At 36.6% G+C, this 8,650-nt stretch overlaps 1 pseudogene; it reads left to right on the forward strand.

Moving 5' to 3' along the window:
* Positions 1-1,286: 1,286 nt before the first annotated feature.
* LOC122304960 lies at positions 1,287-7,660 on the forward strand (annotated as a pseudogene).
* The last annotated feature ends 990 nt before the right edge of the window (positions 7,661-8,650 follow it).

Below are 8,650 nucleotides of genomic sequence, written 5' to 3' on the forward strand. Positions count from 1 at the left end.
CAATCATCCTTTGATCATTGCACATACTAATACCAAGTTTCTGAATAGTACTTACAATGTCACCGTAAGTATAATCATCATAATTCAGATAACCCGTAATATCAGTAAGTGAGTCATTTACCTTAATGGCAAACAATCGAGGCAATCCATCAATGAACTTTTCTTTCCAGTAAGGTTTTTGAGAATCATCTCTAAGCATAACACGAGACATAAAAACATCTTTATACCAACGATAATCAGACATTTTATTGCATCGCAAATTATTCAAATAATCAGAAACTCGGTTTGTAATGTTGGAAGGGGTTCCAACAAAATGTTTAACTATGGTAAAAATCAGGGTGTTGACACCATCAGGAGACCCATGGGTTCCTGAACCAAGAAATCTTTGAAGCTAGTTTTTGTCAAGGATGACATTAGGAAATTTGTCAGCAAATTCAATGGCTCGTTGAATGGGCCTGATTTTGCCTTCAAAGATGTCATAACCAAGGAATCTGATCTTGGTTTGAAATAGTTTAATCTTTTTTGCAGAAACAACAAGTCCATTTCTTTTGATGATTTCAAGAAACGTTTTAAGATGTTTCCAGTGTTCATCAATAGATTTGGAGAAAACAAGAACATCATCTATGTAGACGATGGTGAAATCAGTGAATGATAGAAAAATATCATTCATAATGTTTTGAAATTCACTAGGAGCGTTCTTCAGCCCAAATGGCATGACGTTCCACTCATAGTGACCGAATGGAGTAGTGAAAGCAGTCTTGTACCTGTCTGTCTCCCTAATTTGGATCTGCCAAAATCCGGACTTAAGGTCAAACTTGGAAAAAATAACTGCATCACTTAACCTATGAACCAAGTCATTCTTGTTAGGGATGGGATACCGAATCCACTCTAACACTTTGTTCAAGGGTTTGTAATTAATGACTAAACGGGGTGTACTTCGCTCAATCTCAGCATTTTTCTAAACATAAAAAGCTGCACAAGACCAGGGTGACCTACTATGCCTGATGATATTCTTAGCAAGAAGATCCTGGATTTCACTTTTGCAAAATTCCAAAGTTTCTCTATTCATTTGAATAGGTCTTGCTTTGGTTGGAATTAAGTTTTCAGAGAAATCTTTAACATAAGGTAAAGAAACAACATGTCTCTTCCTATGCCAGAAAGCATTAGGAAGTTCCGAGCAAACCTCATAAATCAAAGTTTTTTGAAAATCTTCAATTTTAGATCTAAGCAGGGGATCATGCAAGTTATCCGACGGAGAGAGAGACCAATCCAATATTCCCAAATCCTCAGCAATTCATCTCCTAACGCGCAGACGAAGGCCCCAGAAATCAGTGGACATGGCGTCCTTGACTCAGCGTCTCTTCCTTCTCCAGTTGGTCATCCTCTCTCTCTCAATTATCTCCACCAACGCCAGGCCCTGCAAGACGCTCTTCATCTCCTCCTACTCCTTCTCCTTCAAGCAAAACCCTTCCTCCTCGGGAGTCGTCACCGTCGTCACCGAGATCGGCCGTTTCAGTCCCAGGCCCACCTTGGATTGAGCTTTCCCCTCCGAGATCTTCGTCTTTCCGGTCAACGATGAGGTGCAGGATCGTCCAATCGAGCGGGACGACATGCCGTTCGGGTTGGGGTATAAGAAGTCCCTGTCTTCCTCCTCCAACTACGACTACAGCTCGCTCTGGGACCGCACCAAGGACATCCTCAGCGTGGTGGTGGCTCTGCTCTTTGGCGTCGGCTGTGGGGCCCTCACTGCCGCGACCATGTACCTAGCCTGGTCCCTATTCTCCAACCGCTTCTACGACTTCCGCTACGGCTCTCCCTATTCCGATGACGATGAAGACGACCACGATGACGACGTCAACACCAAGAAATTGGGCTACGTGAAGATTCCTGCCGCTGATTCCGTGCCTGCTCCAGCACCTGCGCCTGCCGCTGTGGATTCGTTGATTTGTGGATTTTGTGATGCGGGGGGCCGGACAGATTGCCCCCCACACCCGTACCCCGTCGTGCGGGACGGGGTACCCCGCCCCCGCACACCGGAGGCGGGGGACGGGGGGGATTTTCCCCATCCGCCCCATGCGGGGGCGGGGGGCGGGGGGGGGCCTACCCCGCACCGTATGGTGCGGGTAGCACCCCTATTAAAAAGTAGATTTTGTTGGGATTCTGATCATTTAAAAAGAAGATTAAAAGGTTGTGATCTTGACTAATCAATTAATCAGTGGCCTTTATATAATACAGGGAAAGAGTGCAAAAAAATAGCATGCAGTAACACAAGAAGAACTATATATATAGTCTTGAACCACCCGGAATGAATATAGATTTTAATGAATTTATAAGATATAATAGGTTGATTTAATTGTATGATAATAATGTTGTGTGTTTTAGGCCATGACAGCCATATAGGTTTACCTGTATTATAATTTTTTTTTAAAAATACTATTTGCGGCGATTAAAAGTCGTCGGAAAAGACTATTTTTTCGCTGGCAATAGGCTAATAAAACTGAAAAGAGTATTTAATGGCGACGCTCATTTAATCGCTGGGAAATCCTTTGCCAGCGATTTTTGAATCGTTGCCAAAGGAATTTAATAACCGAAAGTTCTTTGCCAGCGATTTTTAAATCGTTGCCAAAAGAATTTAATAACTGAAAGTTTTTTGCCAGCGATTAAAAAATCGTTGGTAAAGGATTTCCCAGCGATTTTCTAATCGTTGCCAAATGAAGTTAACTGAAAGTCCTTTTCCAGCGATTCAAAAATCGCTGGCAAATGATTTGACAGCGATTTTTTAATCTCTGGTAAATGACTTTCTGTTTTTAAATTCCTTTAGCAGCGATTCAAAAATCGCTACGAAATCCTTTAGTTTTAGCTGTGATTTTTAGTTTCCACCACAGTATATCGGAAATGACTGAATAGTATCGGCGAATATGCAGCGAGTTTGTAATCGCCGATATATGTATTTGGCGGGGATTTTTTCACTTTTCCCGGCGATTATAAATCGCAGGGAAAAGTGCCATCTGTTGTAGTGTATCCTCAAACTCTTCTTCCTTGAAATAGTAAATCCATTCAACCTCATGCAATAAATTAAAGAAACCTTCAAAATGAAGAGTACCAGGAAATTTTGGTGAATCAATTCTAAAACTGAGGTCTTCATTACACTCCTCCAAACCATTGAGCTCCCAGAATAGAACACGATTGTGATATGGATTCTCAAAATTGAAATTGGAATCATGATCTTCCATCTCACGATTACTGATATCCTGCACCGTTAGATGCCGGGTTAACTCTGCAACTTACCTCTACAAATACTCACTCATCACATCCTGAATGTTACAATCATGGTGTGAGACTCCTCGTTTAGAACCACGACCACAACCATAACTACCAGTCATGAAAACTGATGAGATATTACTCCAAGAAAGATGCTGAAATTTTGATGCCACCTAATGCTAGATAGAATAACGATTATTTTATAGGCTAGTTTCAACAGGTAATTCATATAGAGAATACAAGAGAATTGTCTAAAATATAGAGAAAACTTTGAATAATATTAATTAATAATAAAATTTGAAATCATTTTATGAAGCCCACAAGCCGGATTTAAATAGCCGTAAAATTCGAAATTATGAAGATTTTTTCAAAAAAAAAAATCAAAATCAAAATTATTGTATGAGAATTTAATACATAAATAAACAAGAATTTTACCAAAAATTTGGTCAAAATAAAACTTAGAATCGCTTTCAAACTTAAAACTAAATATTTACTGGCAATATAAGAATGAACATAAATATATAATTTAAAAATAAATATATAATTTAAAAAAAAAGATATATAACTGATAATATTATGATTGATTTTGAGAAAAGTAAATCAATTTGAATCTACACCAAATATATAGTAACTTATATAGGTATCTACACCTTTAAACACCAATTCTACCATAAAATGATAAGTGCCAACTAAGCCATGCATGTAGTACGTACCTGCGGATAGACCTGCTGCTAAGGATCGAACAAAATTAAGATAGCGGCCACGTCCCAATGTAATTAATGGCCAACTAAATGCATACAGAATTCTCGCTAAATGGTAGTTTTTATGTTGGAAAAATCTTCTTGTAAATATATTTTGTATATTAATTCATGCACTAATATTAATATGTAAAGTATTATATGTTTAATAAAATGATGTGAATTAAAAATAATAATTTTTATAAGATAGGAGATTTTCTTCTTCTTTCAAAATTCTTTTTATATTTTTTTTAAATAAAAAAGTCATCAATACGCAAATTAGTACACAAAATCTGTTTGTACCTAATAAAACTCTTCTATATTTTCTTTTGCTCTAGACCGAAGATAAAATTTACTTATACTTAACAAAACTCTTTAATATGTAAGTAAAATTAAGACACATCGAAAATGACGAGACTAGTAAATTAAGTCGGTGCGGTTTGATTGAGTTCAGGACACTTGGTACAAAATGCCCCCTCCCATATTGTTTGAAGGGCGGGTGTACTCTCTCTGTTTTTTTTTTTTTAAAGAAGAACAAATGTTAGGGCGGGTATACTCTTAATAATTAATTCTATAACACGTACGACATAATGAAATTAAAATATAATAGAAGTTGAGATGCAAAAGAGATCAAGAAAGACAATGAGGATAGGGAAACTTTAAAGACTATATATTTATTTATATTATTCTCAACGAATTGAATAAAGCATAGACCCATGTATTTATAGAAAAAATACAAAATCACAAGATAAGATAAATTTCAAGATAATATGAAATTCAGATATCTTCATCAAGATAATAACCAAATCAAGTCTTGATTTGAGTTGATTGAAAAGAAGATGGAAAAGAGAGAAGGGGGAGAGAGACTTTAAAGATTACATCTTTCATGTCCATGTTTATAGATGAATGAGGCCAGAGAAATAATGAAAATACAATAAATCAACGACACTAATTAATTTACACAATAAGTTAAATATGGTAGAGACCATGTCATATTAACATCTATATATATATGCTAGAATATAATTATAAATATATTCTAACATCCCCTTTTCAAACTCAAGATGATGATGAGTATGCTATCTTGAGTTTGAAAATAAGATCACGTTGCCAACCAGATGGATGGGATTTGGGGATCTGATTGACGACCAGGCATGAGTCTGATATGTGGCTCGTGGTGTAAATGGAGGGCAGGAAGAAAACTTTAGGCGGGGCATGAGGTGGATGGCTTGCCGAAATTGAATATCATTCGCACTAGAAAACCTAGCATATTACACGGAAGTTGTAACAACATGCTCCAAAATTATATGGAATGGGTTATGAATAATTTTCTTGCGCCTAAAGGAGGTTTAGTAGACCATATTAGATAATACTACGAATTATTATTTATTGGGGTTGGCTAGAGACTTTTAATTAGGCTCATAGGCCAATAATATACTTTAAGGTTCAGGTTTAGTGGGTGCTTTTGAATAGACTACGGGTCCAAAATATATTTTGACGGGTTAATGATTTTTATTGGGCTCAATAATTGGATAAAAGCCCATTAATTGCTATTGTGCTCGAGAAATTATTTTTAAAGCTCAAAAGTATTTAGTGGACAACTTCGACCCATTTTTTGATGAATAAATAGGCAAGCCCCATGATATGGTTGGACCTACAAGCCAACCTTTTTGTTAGATCCCAAATAAGAATGATAGAGAAAAACCCATGACCCAGTTTACACTAAACCCTAAATCGACCCAAGATCAAAAACCCATGGAAAACCCAAATCCGATTGCACTAAGCCTCTAAGCCGCTCGTTTAAAAACCAATGCACGGTGTCATCTTCCTCACAAACCTAAGGCTACCATGTGTGTGTGTATTTTGAAACCTTTGTTCTGACCCTGCCACGCAACATAGGCAGAACACAAAGTGATTGGTGTAAAATGATCTATGTTTTAAGTGCAATTACTTTATTGACAAAGTTATTTATGCTCTACCTGACTATCTACATAATGCATAACATTACCATGAGATAAAACTGACTTATGTTTTGAGTGCAAATACTTTGGTGATAAAATGATATATGTTCTACTTAGCTATCTACAGAATACACAACCCTGCAATAGGTAAACATTATTTTGAGTGCAATCACTTTGCTTACAAAGTGATTTATGTTCTACCTAGCTATGCACAAAATGCACAACCCGTCCACAAGGGTATCCATGGTCTCTGTTCTCAATGCAATCACTTTGGTGACATGGTGATTCATGTTTTGCTTGGCTATCTGCAAAATGTACAATCCTGACACAGAGGCAAACATGACCTCTGTTTTTTTTTTTTTTTTCCCTAATATTGTTTTAGTTATGCTTGTGCCTAAGGTATAAATTTGCAAATATTATTATTGTATTGAAATGCTTTTGAAAATGCCATATCTTTGAGAAATTTTTATTTTTACATTTTATAACTAGCTTTTGTTTACATACAAGTATAGGTCCGTTGCTTATTGAGTCGGTGGACTCATCCTTTATCCACTATTTATTTTTCAAATATTTGATAGTTGTGATAGTTGGAATAGATGACACGTGATAGGATTATAAGAGATGTGTGAGATAAGTGTTAGGTGACGTTATAAGTGGATTGATATGATTTAAGAGAGATTTTGCCAATGTTTAGTTTATTCTTTTGGGAAGAATTCTTGTGACATTTGATTTTGGAGTATTTTTGTACCAAAGTTTTATATTTTGTGGATTTCAAGTTAAAAGGTTTCCCCCCTGGTATGGAGTGTGATAGAAGCTATATATGGTGGTGAATGGTGTGAATAAAAGACAATAGAAGTTTTGTAGGGGTGGAAGCAAACCGATGTACGAGATTAACGATGGAAATGAGGGCAGGGATCCGTTAAGTGCATAGGAACCTTTGGAAGAAATGTAGTTAATGGAAAAGAACACCAAATAACACATTGAATATGAGATGTACAAAAAAAATTTGACACCAAATAGTACCAGGAAATCGATGGCTCTGATTGTGTAAAACATATATGCATACACGGAGCCGTAAGCATGAGGAAGCGGCAATTGTTAAGTGTAAACATAGCAACTTTGGTGTACTTTCAAGAAAACAGCAAGGCAACACAATGGCTACTACAAAAGGGTGTGACACGGACGATAGCAACTAGAGGCACAGGATGGTGTTCACTCTAATACCATGTCGAAAATAAAAATATAATAGAAAAGACGGAGAAGAGAACAGGGGAGAGAGACTTTAAAGCTACATCTTTGTTATTGTAAAGTGTTTTTTTAATTTTTTTTTTTAAAACATTGTAAAGTGTTATTGAATATAAAACACATGTCCATATTTATTGATGAACGGGGCTAGAGAAGTAATGGAGGAAATACAATAAATCAACGATACTAATTTATTTATATAATAAATTAAATATGGTTGAGAATAAGTGATATTATCATACATATAGTATTATAATATTATGAATATATTTTTCTCAAAAAAAAAATAATATTATGAATATATTCTGTTATAAATATGATGAAATTTTAGCTTTTTTTATTTTTTATTTTTTTGGTTCAGGAGAATTAATCCAGTGTACATACGTAGCCAGTCTTCAACTGATTAAGAAGATTTCATTCGATGATGAAAATCAGGTTCTTGAGAAACAGAGTTGAAATGTGAGCTTGACTAAATAGCAGTGGGTCGGCGATGATCGTATTGGCTAGCAAAGGATGTGACTAGCATACTCTAGAGACGATGATAGCTAGCTGGTGGTTGGATACATGAGAAAAATAATAAAATTCATATTCCTTGCAATCATGGCCCAAATATATCTAATTCTATTAAATAAGTGAAAATAGCACATGAACAATATTTTTGTCATTTTTGTCCATTTTATTTTTCTATTTTACACTACTTTTATCATGTAATTCCGTTCTTCCGTTCTGCTTTTACTTTACCAACTGCTTTTGCTTCAAAAAGTAATTCTTCCATCTTCGTGGATTTGCCGACTAAGAGCATTGGGAAAGAAGCTTTCCCCAAGCGGCTCTGGAACTTTGATTTGGTCAGCTTTGTAGGATGCTTTTTTGAATGTAATGTAGTGCTAGCCACCTTTGATTTATCAGCATCCATGACAGCTCCACCTAAATCCACCACCAACTCTAGAACAAAAAATAAAATCACCTAAATGCACAATTCAAACAAAAACTCAGATTTTAAACACACTCAAGAGCACATGCAAAAGCTAAAGTTTCGAAATTATTTTAGCCAAAGACAACGATGAAACCAAGGCCTCGCCTTCAACAAACATTTATCCACATTGCAGGCATCTTTGGGAAGTGTGGGGAGTGGCTGAGATATGAGAGAAATGGAGAAACAGAGAGAGAGAAAGAAGGGCATTGGGGGCTAGATCTCATGGTGGAACTTGCTGTGTGGGTGACACCGACATTGTTTGTGGTAGTCCGAGGCGAAATTGAAGGTTGGATTTGCTCTAGACGGTCATAGGCAGCTCGATGGATCTTCCTTATAGTGACTACATTGAGCTGCAAGAGGGAGACGTAGGAGAGGTTGAGAGAGAGCTGCTGTCCGGTGTGCTCTGCGGCTACTGATGGCAGCAAGGGCCGTGAGGCAGAGAGAGAGAAAAGAGAGGGGGTTTGAGTTGAGAG

This window comes from Carya illinoinensis, chromosome 3 (assembly GCF_018687715.1).
Source record: "Carya illinoinensis cultivar Pawnee chromosome 3, C.illinoinensisPawnee_v1, whole genome shotgun sequence".
NCBI classification, from domain to species: Eukaryota; Viridiplantae; Streptophyta; class Magnoliopsida; order Fagales; family Juglandaceae; genus Carya; species Carya illinoinensis.